The sequence below is a fragment of the Bos grunniens genome, chromosome 28 (assembly GCF_055505025.1).
Source record: "Bos grunniens cultivar Pamir isolate PY7600 chromosome 28, Bosgru_T2T1.0, whole genome shotgun sequence".
Classification (NCBI taxonomy): Eukaryota; Metazoa; Chordata; class Mammalia; order Artiodactyla; family Bovidae; genus Bos; species Bos grunniens.
The window spans coordinates 45,138,390-45,155,220 of record NC_141192.1 but is presented as its reverse complement, the minus strand read 5'-3'; the positions used below and the strand labels follow the sequence as shown (position 1 = coordinate 45,155,220).

Here is a 16,831-nt window from a genome sequence, read left to right as displayed (position 1 = left end):
AGCACAGGAGACTATACTCAATATCCTGTGATAATCCATAATGGAAAAGAACATGAAAAAGAATATATACATATATATTACATATATATAACCAAATCAGTTTGCTGTGCAGCAGAATTAAACACAACATGGTAAATCTAAATAAATAAAAATAACAGAGCTACGTATAAAGTCACGTGTTCTTATAGCCATGTCACTTCCACGAGGTACTTCAAATATATCCCTCTGCCCTTTTTCTTCAAGCTTCTTTACTTTATTTATTTATTTATTTATTATTTTTATTTTTGGCTGTGCTGGGTCTTTGTTGCTGCTCTCTAGTTGCGACTCTCTGGCTTAACTGCCCCACGGCATGTGGGATCTTCCTGGACCAGGGGTTGAACTTGTGTCCCCTGCACTGGCAGGCAGACTCTTACCTGCCGGACCACCGGGGAAGTCCCCTTCAAGCTTCTTAAAGCTACATTAAGGACCAGCTTCTGTAGCTCATGAATCTAGTTAATCAAAATGATTTGTTAAGCCCATTAACTTGTCAAGAGTTCGGGTTTTATGAACAGAAGTCAACAGACTTTGGGCTATGGCAGCTCAGGATAAGAGCCAGCCTCCCAGTGACTTGGAAATTGGTGAGTTTGTAGGGTTCCCTCACCAGCAGCTGTGAAGCAGGCAGAAATGAAGCTGAGTTTGGGGACAACACTGTGCTCCTGTCTAGGTTGTGGGGCTGCCCTACAAGTGGGTGAAGGACTTCAGCAGGAGGGCCAGGCCTCCCTCAGCAGCCACGCACGCAAATCTAGAAGGAAGACCAAGAAATGGGAGCGGAAACAAAGTGCTTTTCTATGCCAAAGTGCGGTGTGAAAGTTTTAGTGTATCCATTCCAAAAGCAAAAAGTACAATGATTTAACAGTTCTGTGCCCAGCTTTGCTAGGTGCCAGAGAAGTCAATGGCAACCCACTCCAGTACTCTTGCCTGGAGAATCCCATGGACAGAGGAGCCTGGTAGGCTACAGTCCATGGGGTCGCTAAGAGTCAGACACAACTGAGCAACTTCACTTTCACTTTTCACTTTCATGCACTGGAGAAGGAAATGGCAACCCACTCCAGTATTCTTACCTGGAGAATCCCAGGGACAGAGGAGCCTGTTGGGCTGCCATCTATGGGGTCTCACAGAGTCGGACACAACTGATGCAACTTAGCAGCAGCAGCAGCAGCAGGGTGCTGAAAAGAGTACCAGGGTTACAGCCCTGAAGGGACTAGTTCGGCTTGGGATAAGAATTTACAGGACTACTAAAGACTATAGGGACACCTATTTTACAGGGCAGGGGACATTTAAGATGAACTTTGAAGGATGTGTAGGAGTATGCCAGAAATAATAAAGAGGAGCAAAGCCCTGGAGAGGTGAGCAGATGTGGCGGGTTTAGGGGATAAGAGTGGAGTAACCAGAATATAATGGGGCTTAACATGAGATGGGAAAGAGAAGGGTCAGATTATGAAAGATTTTATGCATAATGCTAAGAAGCTTGTGTAGTCTGATCATAAAATAAAGATCTGATACTTTACTAGAGCCTTGCTTCTAAGCATCATCTGATCGCTTAAGGATGAACAATAGTGTTCTTATCTCATTTCTTTGTTCATCTTTTTAATCTCAAGTGAGTACTTTAACCATCATAATTTCTTGTTCTTTCTTACTCTGACATGAAGCTGCTCAACAATGGAATGATTCATTTCTTTATTTCTCAATATTGCCCTTTTGAAGATTTCAGGTTTTATAAAAATCTGAATACTCATGGCTATTGTTACGCAGGGATAGCCTGAAGGCACTTCCAAAGCACAGCAAAGAGGCTAGTTTCCTGGGGACAAAAGGGCCTGTGTTAGATCTGATCCTGGAGCTCTGGCACCAGGGCACTGGGAGGGAGATTAAAATGCAGAGTCGAAACTGAGCTGAAATCCACATTAATATCAGCAGCGAGTCCAGCTGCACAGTCTCCACAAACCATCTCCCATGACGCTGAGAATATATGCATTTGAGGCACAGTAAGTAATGCCAGGCTTCATAACCCCCTTCCTTTCCACTCATCCCAGATAGCTGTGATACCAGCTGTATACAGCAGCCTCCACATTTTATTTCTCTGACTCTGACCTCTTTTGATTCCTGCATCCACCTGCCTACACAGCATCCCAACTCACACTTGACAGATCTTGATCTCTGCATCCCTCCTGTGGCAGAATGTATTTCCCAAAGAGGGCAACAGGATATCCACCATCCCATATGCTCCTCTAGAATATGATACTGACACCCCCCATGGACATCCAGGGTCTGTGTCCCCTGCCCTTGAGCTTGGCAGACCTCTATGACTCCCTCAAGCAATAGAGAATAGTAGAAATGAGCCAAGAGACTTCCAGGGCTGGGGCATTAAAATGCCACACCCTTTCACCTTGTCTGAGTCTCACTCTTGGAGCCTGGCCCCCCAAGAGGGGAGGGACCGAACACTGGTGCAGAAAGGTTAGGTGTGGGGGTTATGGCCAACAGACAGTGTCAACAGCAGGCGTGCACGGAGCCTCAGCTGGCCCAGCCAGCGTGTGAGCCGTCTCACCCACCAGGTCCCCACTGAGTTCTGCCCACACAGCAGGCTTGTGAGCAGAACTGAGTTTGGGATGGTCTGTCACTCAGCGATTGATCGCTGAAACCCCCAGTCCTGCTCCCTTCTCCCCCACCTCCCCAACCAGCTGCTTCTCTTTCTCAGATATTAGAAATGTTGATTACCCCATGGCTCAGGCCAGTGCCTGGAGACACTCACTGTTCACTCACTTCTCACATCTAATCTATCAGCAGATTTAGCTGATTTTACCTTCAAAATACATACAGAACCCATCTACTTCCCATTAGTTCACTGCCCATGCCCCACAAGCCTCTATCATCTTGGAGGACGGTGGGAACAGCCCCCACTCCCCAGCATGTGGAACCTCTCTTCTCCCAGAGAGGACACATTCTGTATTGGCTTGTTATTTCCCTAGTGTCCTGTCTCCTCCGACATGTAAGTGAGCTGCAGGGGGCAGGACCATGGCTTGTGCGCTGCTGCAGCCCTAGAAACAGAACAGACCCAGAATTGACAGGCATATAGTGAATGTCTGTGACCTAGACTCTGAAACCTGCAGCAAAGACCACTGTCAAAGTAGAACATGAGTCAGTCAGAGGAGCCCACCTTTGTTTCTGCCTCCTTAACTCAGATTTTTGTTTTTAAAGGCCAATACAACCCAAATTGGCTTCTTTCCAAGATATGGTCTTAGACAAGCCATATCTCAGCTCTAACATTTTCCTTGTCTCCAAAACAGGAATAGTAAAACTCAGTTCTTGCAGGGGTCTTTGAAGGATGAGAAAGAGCATGAAAAGTCCCCACCACACAGAAGACACTGAGTATGATGCTAGCATTGTTGTTGATATTAATAAAAGTAAGTGGCAATCAAATTGGGCCATGAAGGAGTTTTTGTCCTGGGGGACTGGGAGTCATGGAAGGATTTTAACCAGGAAATTACCCAGTTAGATTTGTGTTTCACAGAGCTCTCTGTGGACCTTGGAGCCTCCCAAAACTCTTTCTGGGACATTCTGTGTTGTGGGTGCATGGGCTTCACTGGAGTGTCCCTAGGTCTCTTTAGATCTCAGTGAGTCTGTGTCCCTGTTAAGGTCAGAACCACTGGGAAGGGAAGAAGGTGGTGAGGTAAGCAGACAGGGGCAGTGGGAGGTATGAGGAGGTGGCAAGTCAGGAAAACACTCACGCGGACCTACAGGGACCACGTAGTAAGGGCCTGAGGCTTCCCATCAGCAGTCACGTGAGGGAGCCACCCTGGTATGGAGCCCCAGCCCCAGTCTGAACTTCAGATGCTGCAGCCTCTCAGGAGACCCCAATCCAGAACTGTCTAGTTAAAGTGCTCCAGATTCCCAAGTCACAGAATCTGTGTGCAGCAACACACTTATTGTATTAAGACACTAGTTTTGGTGTAATTTGTCACAGTGCAATAAATGACAGATCCCTTTAACTTCCTCCAACTCCATTTCTGGGCATCACTGCTTTGACCCACTTAATAATCCCGTCTTCATCATATTTTTGCACATGGACCAAGGACATCAGAGCCTAACTCTTAGACTCTGCACTGCACAACCTCCCAGCTTCCTTTCCATAACAATATAACATTGGCACCACACTCTAAAGCTTACAGATTGCATGGTCACACTTCATCTTCACAGGAAACTTAGGGTAAGGGAAACACTTGCATTTCCCCATTTTGTAGTTCAAAAAATTGAGGCTCAGGGGAACTGAAATGATTTGTCCAAGGTCACAGAGGTAGTGAGGGGTAACAGGAATACAAACCAGGTCTTCTGATTCAAAGCCCAGCCTCTTTCTGTATTAGTTTGCTGGGGCTGCCTTAACAAAGTAGCATGAACAGAATGGCTCAAAACAGTAGAAATGGATTCACTCACAGATCCAGAGGCTGGAAGTCCAAACTCAAGGTGTCAGCAAAGTCCTCCTGGAAGGTCTGAGGGAAGACGTGCTTCACAGCCTCCCAAGATCCTGGTGTTGGTGGCAGTCTTACCCACGAGTCCCCTTGTGACTGCACCATCTAACCTCTGCCACCGTCCTCACATGACCTCACCTTATGCTGTGTCTCTCTACTCTTCTTATAAGGACACCAGTGTTACTGGAGTAAGGGTCCACCCAAAAGACCTGATCTCACTTCTTAACTACATCTTAACTATACCTGCAAAGACCCTGTGTTCAAATAAAGTCCCATTCACAGGCACCAGGGCTTAGGTTTCCATCTTATATTTTGCTGGGACACAAATTAACCCAGAAAACCTTCATAGTTATTTTCTTGCCTAGTAGACAATCTACAGACAGTCACTGAACTGGGCCTAAACAGGATTCCTGGGATTCTCCTTTTCCCCTGGTGAAGCCTGGGAGAATTCACAAATGGCCAGGAGGGGGCACCACTTGACCAGACAATAACTGAAATGTGTGTTGGTTTATTAAATTCCTTCATGAATTGTTTCTTAATTTTATTTCTTAAATTAGGATCTTCCCTTTTGATAGTCCAGAGAGATTCAAGGATTTATTGGTTTTCCAATTACAGGTTTCTGAGCAGCTTTAAAACTCACTGCTCCCACCTTTGGAGCCACCTTGTGCTGCTAGGTTCTTCAGGAAGAGGGTGTCTCCTTGGTACTTATTCAGGGCACTCCCTTGGGATGAGCTCAGTTAGAGGGGCCAGGAGCTCCCACTGATCCTGAGATTCAAGTCAGTACAAAAGTACGTGGAGGAGCAGGATGGTCATCCCTCTGGGACTGGCTCAAGCTCCTATCTCGCTAAGGGAATTTCAACTCTCAGAGAAGCTGCCCAAGAAGAGAAGTCTGTTCTGACCACCGCTTGCTCCCCCACCCACCCCCTTACCCCTCTCTTTCTTCATGTCCCACAGACTCACCCCCAAACCTACAGCACTGCTGCTGCTAAGTCACTTCAGTCGTGTCTGACTCTGTGCGACCCCATAGACAGCAGCCCACCAGGCTCCCCCATCAATGGGATTCTCCAGGCAAGAACACTGGAGTGGGCTGCCATTTCCTTCTCTGATGCGTGAAAGTGAAAAGTGAAAGTGAAGTTACCCAGTCGTGTCCGACCGTCAGCAACCCCATGGACTGCAGCCTTCCAGGCTCCTCCGTCCATGGGACTTTCCAGACAAGAGTACTGGAGTGGGGTGCCATAGCACATCAGGTCACAAAAAGCCCTCAGTTCCCCAGACCACATCTCCAACAAAGAAAATCTCCAGTCCCTGAAGGTCATAGTGAAGAAAAGCCCCTCGTTACTCACATTCAGTGTGCAGCTTGTAAGCTGAGCAAGAAGGGACAGCAGGAAAACCCACAGAAGCAGCCTCAGAATAACTGTCCCTGAGTCCCAGCCCTGAGTGGTTCACCCATCCTGGGGATGCTGGCTTGAAGCCTTGGCACAGACTAGGGGCTCCCCTGGGATGGTTTAAAGACTTGTCATGGTCTCCATGGGCCTCCCTGGGGGCTCAGATGGCAAAGAATTCACTTGCAATGCAAGAGACCCAGGTTCAATCCCTGGGTTGAGAAGATCCCCTGGAGAAGGAAATGGCTACTCATTCCAGTATTCTTACTAGGAAAATTCCATGGACAGAGGAGCCTGGCAGGCTACAGTCCTTGGGGATCGCGAAGAGTCAGACATGACTGAGTGGCTAACACATTCACATAATCTCCATGGCCATCATTCCTGTTCCCACACAGGTGGTACCAGCTTCCACTGATCCAGTCACTGATCCCACACATATTCAGGGGCATCTAAAGAGTGCCTGGATCCAGTGCAGGTGCTAGAGAAGGGAAAAGGGAGCACAACAGTGGTCAAGCGGGTCCTTAGACACTCCTGGGTCCAAGGCTTCAGACTCCTGGCCCAGTGACACTGAGCCATTGCTCAATTATGGAGTCGGGAAACTAAAAGAAAGAAAGAAACTGAACAAACTGGGCTGTAAGAATGGAAATGGACCATCTCAACAAAGGGGATGAGGGAAAGTCCTGAGTTTCAAGAGCCTCCTGAGAATGGTGAGAGAGTGAGGAGGGGGCCCTGCACACACACTCTGTCTCCCACCTTTGATGGCTGACATGGTGTGGCTGCAGCCCTGGAGAGCTCTGCTGACTGGGAAGTGGGGGGAGCAGTCTTGACGGGGAGAGAGCAGCCCCCAAAATGGATAGCTTGCACTTTAGCCCACGGTGTATTTTCAACTCTTCTATACTTCTAATCAGAGGACTACCTCCCAGCAAGACATCCTCACTTCCAGACATGGTAGCTCCGACATCCACTGCATTTAAACACTCTGCTTAGCCTCTGCCTGCTCCCTTGCATGTCCCTCAGGCAGCCAGGGCCCAAGTCCTTCAGTAAGGAAGCCCACCCCGACCTGGCCCATACCAGGATTCCCCATGTGTGGGGACCACCTGTATCAGAAAACTGAGAAGTTGGTTAAAAAATATATGGATCCTTGGGCCCTGATGCAGGACCAGTGAATCAGAGCCCCTGGAGTTGGGATCCAGAGTGTGTGTTCCTGCCAGTCTCCTAAGTGTTTACAGTTTCAGACTCTGAAGAAGCCTGGTCTTCACGTCTGAGAAGACAGTGGGACCTGTATACTGTGTACCCTTGTGCGGCATTTGGGTGATGAAAAGTGTTACTTATGGGTTGAATTGTGTCCCCACCCCCACACCCATATGTTGAAGTCCTAACCCCTAGTTCCTCAGAAAGTGAACTTTTATTTAGGGTCGGGTTTGTTGCAGATGTAATTTGTTGAGGTCATTGCGGTAGGCCCCAGGCAGTGCTAGTGGTAAAGAACCCGCCTGCAGGAGAAGACCTAAGAGATGCGGGATCAGTCGCTGGGTTAGGAAGACCACCTGGAAAGAGCATGGCAACCGACTCCAACACTCTTGCCTGGAGGATTCCATAGACAGACGAGCCTGTCGGACTATAGCCTATGGGGTCTCAAAGAATCAAACATGACTGAAGTGACTTAGCACACATGGGGTAGGTTTAATTCAATGTGACTGGCGTCCTTAAAGAAAGGGAAAATTTGGACACAGATACGCACACAGGGAGTAGACCACGTGAAAATGAAGATGGGGGGTTTCAATGACCACCAGAAGCAGAGAGCAGCAGGAACAGATCCCCTTTCACAGCCTCAAAGGGAGCCAACCCTGCCCTCACCTTGATCCCGGTCATGTTGCTGCCAAGACTGGGGGACAATAAACGTCTACTATGTAAGCCTCTGAGTCTGTGGAATTAATACTTTGTCACAATAGCCCTGGAAAATTCATAGAGGAATCAAGGTGGTATTTGGCACAGTTTGGGTCCAAATAAATAGATGTGGAGACCAACAGAAAATTCCAAGTTTGGAGGAAGGAGGGCAGGCTGCAGATGGAGGATAAGGCAGGTGTCCTCACAGTGGGAAAATCTGCCCTGCCTCCCCTGCAATTTTACAGAACATATTATATTTTCCCATAGGAAAGCCAGTAATCTTCTACCAAAATTTCTTAAAAATCAGCCTAGAGAGGGTTGGGAAAAAGCATGAATGAGCTTTTAGGGTGACATAAAGATTCTGTATCATGATGGTTGTTGTTGGTTGTTCAGTTTAGTCCAGTTCAGTCACTCAGTCATGTCCGACTCTTTGTGACCCTATGGACCCCATGGCTTCCCTGTCCATCACCAACCACTGGAGCTTACTCAAACTCATGCCCATCACATCAGTGATGCCATCCAACCATCTCATCCTCTGTCATCCCCTTCTCCTACCTTTAATCTTTCCCAGCATCAGGGTCTTTTCAAATGAGTCAGCTCTTCCCATCAGTAGGTGAAATTATTGGAATTTCAGCCTCAGCATCAGTCCCTCCAATGAATATTCAGGATTGATTTCCTTTAGGATGGACTGGTTGGATCTCCTTGCAGTCTCAAGAATCTTCTCCAACACCACAGTTCAAAAGCATCAATACTTCAGCACTCAGCTTTCTTTATAGTCCAACTCTCACATCCACATCCACACATGACTACTGGAAAAACCACAGCTTTGACTACATGGACCTTTGTTGGCAAAGTAATGTCTCTGCTTTTTAATATGCTGTCTAGGTTGGTCATAGCTTTTCTTCCAAAGATCAAGCTTCTTTTAATTTCATGGTTGCAGTCACCATCTGCAGTGATTTTGGAACCCCCCAAAATAAAGTCTCTCACTGTTTCCATCTGTTTGCCATGAAGTGATGGGACCAGATGCCATGATCTTAGTTTTCTAAATGTTGAGCTTTAAGCCAACTTTTTCACTCTCTTCTTTCACTTTCATCAAGAAGCTCTTTAGTTCTTTTTCACTTTCTGCCATAAGGGTGGTGTCATCTGCATATCTGAGGTTATTGATATTTCTCCTGGCAATCTTGATTCCAGCTTGTGCTTCATCCAGCCTGGCATTTCTCATGATGTACTCTACATATAAGTTAAATAAGAAGGGTGACAAGATACAGCCTTGACATACTCCTTTCCCGATTTGGAACCAGTCTGTTGTTCCATGTCCTGTTCTAACTGTTGCTTCTTGACCCGCCTACAGATTTCTCAGGAGGCAGGTCAGGTGGTCTGGTATATAAGAATTTTTCAGTTTATTGTGATCCACACAGTCAAAGGCTGTGGCATAGTCAATAAACCAGAAGTAGATGTTTTTCTAGAACTCTCTTGCTTCTTCGACAATCCAACAGATGTTGGCAATTTGATCTCTGGTTCCTCTCCCTTCCCTAAATCCAGCTTGAATTCTGGAAGTTCACGGTTCATGTACTGTTGAAGCCTGGCTTGGAGAATTTTGAGCATTACTTTGCTAGTGTGTGAGATGAGTGCAATTGTGCAGTAGTTTGAAGATTCTTTGGCATTGCCTTTCTTTGGGATTGGAATGAAAACTGACCTTTTCCAGTCCTGCAGCCACTGCTGAGTTTTCCAAATTTGCTGGCATATTGAGTGCAGCACTTTCACAGCATCATCTTTTAGGATTTGAAATAGCTCAACTAGAATTCCATCCCCTCCACTAGCTTTGTTCGTAGTGATGTTTTGTAAGACCCACTTGACTTCTCATTCCAGAATGTCTGTCTCTAGGTGAGTGATCACACCATCATGGTTATCTGGGTCATGAAGATCTTTTTTGTATAGTTCTTCTGTGTATTGTTGCATCTCTTCTTAATATCTTCTTCTGTTAGGTCCATACCATTTCTGTCCTTTATTGTGCTCATCTTTGCATGAAATGTTCCCTTGGTTGTTACATGACTGTATAAAATTTGTCAAGACTCATTGAATTGTATATAAAACTGGTGTATTTTTTTGCATGTAAATTATACCTCAGTCAAGTTGATTATTGGAGAAGGAAATGCCAACCCACTCTAGTAATCTTGCCTGAAAAATCCCATGGACACAGGAGCCTGGTGGACTACAGTTCATAGAGTTGTAAAGAGTTGGATACAACTTAGCAACTAAATGACATTGACAATGACCTGAATAAAGCTGATGCTGAAGCTGCAGTATTTTGGTCACCTGATGCAAACAGCCAACTTATTGGAAAAGTCCCTGATGCTGGGAAAGATTGAGGGCAGAAGAAGAGGAAGACAGTGGATGAGATAGCTGGATGGCATCACCGATGCAATGGACATGAATTTGGGCAAACTTCAGGAGATGATGAGGGACAGGGGGGCCTGGTGTGCTTCAGTCCCTGGGGTTATAAAGAGTCAACACAACTGGTCAACTGAACAACAAGAAAGCTGATAACAGCTTCCCAGGTGACACTAGTAGTAAAGAACCCTCCTGCCAATGCAGGAGACATAAAAGATGCAGGTTCAATCTCTGGGTTGGGAAGATCCCCTGAAGGAGGGCATGGCAACCCACTCCAGTATTCCTGCCTGGAGAATCCCTTGGACAAATGAACCTGGCGGGCTATAGTCCATGGGGTTGCAAAGAGTTGGACATGACTGAAGTGAGTTAGCACACATGCACACAAAGCTGATTAAAGTAAAAATAAATCAGTCCAAAAAAGAAAATTCAGGTAAAATTAGTTTGGTGGTGACTGGGGAGAAAATCCAAAATATCAACAAAACAAAAAAAAATTCTAAAAAGCACTTATTTTTGCAAACCATCTTTTAAGCAAGAAATCAGGCTAACAATAGGCCATTTGATTTGAAACATAGTATAGAAAGAAAGGGGCTTCCCTGGTGGCTCAGACAGTAAAGAATCTGCCTGCAATGCAGGAGACCTGGGTTCTATCCCTTGGTCGGGAAGATCTCCTGGAGAAGAAAATGGCAACCCACTCCAGTATTGTCTATGCGGTCACAAAGAGTCGAACACGTCTGAGCAACTAACACACACATGTATTCGTGCTAAGTTGCTTCAGTTGTTTCTGACTCTTTGTGACCCTATGGACTATAGCCTTTGAGGCTCCTCTATCTGCAGGATTCTCCAGGCAGGGTTACTGGAGTGGGTTGCTATGCCCTCTTCCAGGGGATCTTCTTGACCGAGGGATGGAACCTGTATTTCTTATGTCTCCTGCATTGGCAGGCAGGTTCTTTATCGCTAGAGCCACCAGGGAAGCCCCTAACAGACACACACACACACACACACACGCACACACAGAAAAGAAACAGAAAAATAGAATAAGTATAATTCCATGGTATTTTAATCAGAAAAATGAAAAGAAAAAAAAGTTTTGTAGTTCAGGCACATAGTTAATCTGATACAGAAAATATAATAAAAAGAGGAACCAGAAAATCTTCTTCTGAAAAAAAAATTAGAAGAATTCATGAATAATCCCTGAATATAAGTGTTATTAAATACAGAAATAAGTAAGTGTCAAATTAAAAGATGAAGGTGGGGAATGACCACGTCACTGAATTGTACCCACAGCTCCATCCTCAACTGAACACTGTCCATGTGTACTCATATAGAGCATTTGCCGTATATCCTGGTCAGGTCAACAAGTCTGCGTGCTTTTAGGGAAAGTCCAAAGCCTTGAGCTCAGTCTTCAGTGCCTATTCTGTCTCACAATCAGAAGTGCTCCCATAAACTCTCTCCCTCTCACATCTCCATACATTCAACATGGTGTTGCCCAAGCAAACCTGGATTGGCACATCCTTGGCTGTAAAGGAGGGTGACAAGAGCTACCTGGGCAGGTGTTGTGGGGGTCAAGAGAAGAGACAGACAGCCCCCACACGGAGCATTGTTTTCTTAGGTTCCCCTACTTGAAACAATTTAATGCCTTTTCAAGTCATGCTTCTGTGTTTTTGATGGCTTTTATACTGCATTTTTTCCTCTTACCCAGATTATAGATAAAAGGAAGACATGTCTAGTTTAGTTTGGCTTTCAAGAAAAATCCCAACATTGCTACATACTGGCAGTGAGAACTGGGGCAAAATATATATCCATTTGGACCTTTAATTCCTGACCTGCAAAATGAGATGATACCTACCTTATGAGTTTGTTGTGAGGATTGGGCTTTATAATACATGTAAAGCACTTAGCACTACATCTGATGCTTAAGTCCTCAATAAATAGTATTAGATGATACTTTCAAATGGCTTTCTTGCAATCTTTCCATAATTACATGGTGGCATATAAAACACTGACTTTTAAATTTCCCATAAATCAACAAGTTTAAAATTAAGTTCATTATATTAAATTAATCCAAATTAATAAAGAGCTTCTGAGTTTTATTCCAGTCATTCCTCATTCAACAGCTTTTTAATTATTGAAGCTATGTGACCAGTACTATTCTAGGTATGAGGATAGAACAGGAAATAAGATGAATACATCCCCTTCCTTTACAGAGCTTACAGCCTAGAGGACAGCAGACACTATATTAATACTAATAATTCATGCACAGGGTAAATGCTGCAGTTGTGGCAGGGGGCAAAGTAGGAGCTGTGTGAAGGACTGGGGAGGGGAGGAATCACTTTTTATATCTGAAAGTGAGGGCCTGAAAGTGAGGTGACATATAAGCAGAAAACATGAAGGTTCTGGAGGTATAAGCAGGGAGATGTCTGGGACAAGAGCATTTCAGGCAGAGGAAAGAACATGTGCAAAGGCCGTGAGGCCAGAAAATGCCTGGTGTGTTCAAGACACAAGAAGAAGACCTGTGTGATCAGACCCAAGAGACTACTTGTGGGGGTGCGGGTGGGAGGAGAGCTTCAGAGGAGAGGCAGACACAGAGCCCTGGCAAGCGATGAGAGGAAGGCTTCTGAGTAGAGCGTGATCGCCCCCCAACCCCACCATTACCAGCTGCCCTAAAGGATTGTTTTTATGTTTTGCTTCAGTTCAGTTCAATCACTCAGTCGTGTCCAACTCTTTGCAACCCCATGGACTGCAGCACGCCAGGCCTCCCTGTCCATCACCAACTGCCAGAGTTTACTCAAATGCATGTCCATTGAGTCGGTGATGCCATCCAACCATCCCATCCTCTGTCATCCCCTTCTTCTCCCGCCTTCAATCTTTCCCAGCATCAGGGTCTTTTGAAATGAGTCAGCTCTTCGCATCAGATGGCCAAAGTATTGGAGTTTCAGTTTCAGCATCAGTCCTTCCAATGAACACCCAGGACTGGTCTCCTTTAGGATGGACTGGTTGGATCTCCTGGCAGTCCAAGGGACTCTCAAGAGTCTTCTCCAACACCACAGTTCAAAAATATTAATTCTTCGGTGCTCAGCTTTCTTTATGCTCCAACTCTCACATCCTTACATGACTACTGGAAAAACAATAGCTTTGACTAGACGGACCTTTGTTGGCAAAGTAATGTCTCTGCTTTTTAATAAGCTGTATGTTTTGCTTCAGTTCAGTTCAGTTCAGTCACTCAGTCGTGTCCGACTCTTTGCGACCCCATGAATTGCAGCACTCCAGGCCTCCCTGTCCTTCACCATCTTCTGGAGTTCACTCAAAATCACATCCATCAAGTCGGTGACGCCATCCAGCCTCTCATCCTCTGGCGTCCCCTTCTCCTCCTGCCCTCAATCCCTCCTAACATCAGAGTCTTTTCCAATGAGTCAACTCTTCGCATGAGGTGGCCAAAGTACTGGAGTTTCAGCTTTAGCATCATTCCTTCCAAAGAACACCCAGGACTGATCTCCTTTAGAATGGACTGGTTGGATCTCCTTGCAGTCCAAGGGACTCTCAAGAGTCTTCTACAACACCACAGTTCAAAAGCATCTCTACATATTAATAGGCTTGCTCCAGCAGCTGTATAGAAAGTAGAAGGCAGGGAGGTCAGGAGAGATGCAGAGAGTCCAGTAAGGAGCAGAGGGTACATGGGGAGGGGCAGCACGGATGATAAAGGTGGAGCCCAGGAGACTTGCTGAGGGTCACATGCAGGCACAAGCGACAGTGGAGTCGAGGACCGCAAGGGTCTGTCCTGAGCAAACTGCCGTGTGCTGAGACAGGAAAGCCCACGGAGGGCACGGGTTTGCTGAGAACTTTGATGTTTGGGTTTTATTTTGTGGGTATTAAGAAACCTCATACTTGTTTAAGTGAGAGATATCAAGTAAGCAATTGTATACAGAAGGCAGGAGGAAGATCTGGAAGGATCAACTTGACAAGATATTGAAAGCCCTGCGACCGGATGAGATCAACTAATGAGGAAGCGAGTGAGGATAAGAGACCAAGTACTGAACATGGCACACACACACCCAAGATCCACTTCCAGAGGTGAAACTACAATGTCTGGAATAGAAAGTACCCTGGGTGGGATTGACAGCACCACAAGAAAGATTAGTGATTTTAAAGATAGGGCAACAGAAATTATCCAAAATGAAACACAGACAGAAAGACTGGCCAGATATGAACAGAGTAGCCATTAACTGGAACAAATTCAAACATAGGTGTGGTCTAAGTCACCAGTGCAGAAGAAGGGGAGGGGAAGAAAGATTATCTCAAGAAAGAATGGCTGAAAAACTTCCAAATCTGATAAAAAGTAGAAACTCATACACACACACACCTAAAGAAGTTTAATGAAACTGGAGGACAAAAGCCATGAAGGAAACCACACCAAAGCACATTGCAGCACATCATAATCAAAGTGCTTAAACCAGAAATGAAGATAAAATCTTAAGTACTGGCAGAGAGAAGAGACACCTTGCCTACAAAGGTATAAAGATAAGAGCGACAGCAGACTTCTGACCAGAAACAACATAAGCCAGAGAACATTTTAATAGGGGGGAAAACACATGAATTTAGAAATAAAAATTTATCAAAAATATTCAAAAACAGAGATGAAATAAAGACTGTTTTAGATAGACATAAGCTGAAAGAATGCATCACCAGCAGATCTGTGCTTCAAGATCCACTGGGAAAGTCCTGCAGGCAAAAGGGGAATCACAGCAGTGGAGATCTGCATTCTCACTAGGGACTGGGGAATCCTAGATATGCTACCTATAGGCTCAGTATGAAATGCTTGCTTTTATTGTTGAACAAGGAATTTGCTGGAAAACGTGGTAAAACATACTGTGGAATATATAGGAAGGAGATTTTGACACGTGCTACAACATGGATGAGCCTGGAAGACATGATGCCCAGTGAAATAAGCCAGTCACAAAAGGACAAATGTGTGATTGCATTCACATGATGCAGTCAGATTTGTAGACAGAGAAATGGAATGGTCGTTTTCTGGGGTAGGAGGTGAGGGGAATGGGAGTCAGTGTTTAATGGGTGCAGTTACATTTTTGCAAGATGGAAAGAATTTTGTGAATGGAGGATGTAATGGCTGAACACTGCAAATAGAGGTGACCCTTGAACACTGCAGGTTTGAACTGCATGGGTCTACTTATATATGGATTTTTTCAATAAATATACAGTGAACCCCCCTTATGCATGGGTTTCGCATCCACAGATTCCACCAACCACTGATTGAAATTTTCCTCTGTGGTTGGTTGAATCTGTGGCTGTGGAACCACAGAAGCAGAGGACCAACTGCTCCACATCGTTTTATCCAAAGGATTGAGCATCCATGGATTTGGGTATCCACAGGGGCTGCTGAGACCAATCCCCCACAGTCACAGAGGGCCTGAATGACTGAACTGTACTCTTCAAGTCAGATGGTTGAGATGGTCAATTTCATGAGAGGAACTTTATCACAGTTTTAAAAAGAGAGTAAACTGGCTGCTTAAAGCAAAAATAGCAACAACATATGTGGGGTGTATAAGAAATGTGAGGATACAAGATGCACAGCACAGTGGGTGGGGAAGTTAGGGGTGAGTTGCTGGGAATGGAAAGTGGACAGTGATGAGGTAAAGGATTTACTATAAAATTGTTCTTTTCTGAAAAATTTTGTTTATTTTTGGCTGCACTGGGTCTTCATTGCTACACGGGCTTTTTCTCTAGTTGCAGCAAGCAGGGGCTACTCTCCAGCAGCAGTGTGAGGGCTGCTCAGTGCGGTGGCCTCTCCTGTTGCAGAGCAAGGACTTTAGGGTGCTCTGGCCTCATTAGCTGTGGCTCCCGAGCTCTACAGCACAAGCTCAATAGTTGTGGCACACAGGCCCAGCTGCTCCTCGGCATGTGGGATCCTCCGAGACCTGGGCCTGAACCTGTGTCTCCTGTACTGGCAGGCGGACTCTTTAACACCAAGCTACCAGTGAAGCCCCAAGTGAAGTGAAGTGATTGTTGCTCAGTCACGGCTGACTCTTGGTGACCCCATGGACTGTAGCCCACCAAGCTCCTCTGTCCATGGGATTCTCCAGGCAAGAATACTGGAGTGGGTAGCCATTCCCTTCTCCAGGGGAATCTTTCCAACCCAGGGATTGAACCCAAGGCTCCTGCATTGCAGGCAGATTCTTCATCTGAGCCACCAGGGAAGCCCCAAGACCTAAAACAACCACTAAACAACCAGTGAAGACCCTAAAACAACCACGAACATAATCTCACAAGTACTTATTCCTAATAAGCAAAAAGCAAATGAAACAGAATCATTAAAAAATGCCTCTGTCCACCTTAAAGGCTTGGAAGCAGGGACATCCAAGTAGCAGTAACAGGTATACACAGATACCAAAAATTATTGAAGTGTGTAGTTTAAATGTCAGCTATACTTCAGTGCAATTGTTCAAAATAAAAGCAGAATGAGCTGCCTTCACAGGTGAGAGCTCCCAGGGATGGCGTGGCAGGGGAGGGCAGGGAAACATCTCTCCACAACCCTCTTCTCTCTTCCTGGAGCAAGAATGACATTGGGCTCTCTGCCTGAGCTGTAACCACATCACTTGCTTTGGCCTGTAAAATGTCAAAGAAAGTGATTCTGTCAGCTCCCAGTTGGTCCTCACAAGCTAA

At 45.6% G+C, this 16,831-nt stretch overlaps 1 protein-coding gene across 5 annotated transcripts in view; it reads right to left on the bottom strand.

The window, feature by feature from the left end:
* LOC147343300 (uncharacterized) overlaps positions 1–16,831 on the bottom strand; it is a 154,934-nt gene that overhangs the window by 133,973 nt on the left and 4,130 nt on the right. The window contains exon 3 of one of the 5 annotated variants that reach the window (XR_015156711.1): positions 1,101–1,205. The exons of the other annotated variants lie outside the window; for them this stretch is intronic. The gene's annotated coding sequence lies outside the window, so the exon portion shown is untranslated. Of the gene's footprint in view, positions 1–1,100; positions 1,206–16,831 lie in introns of those variants that run through there. 5 annotated transcript variants of the gene reach the window in all.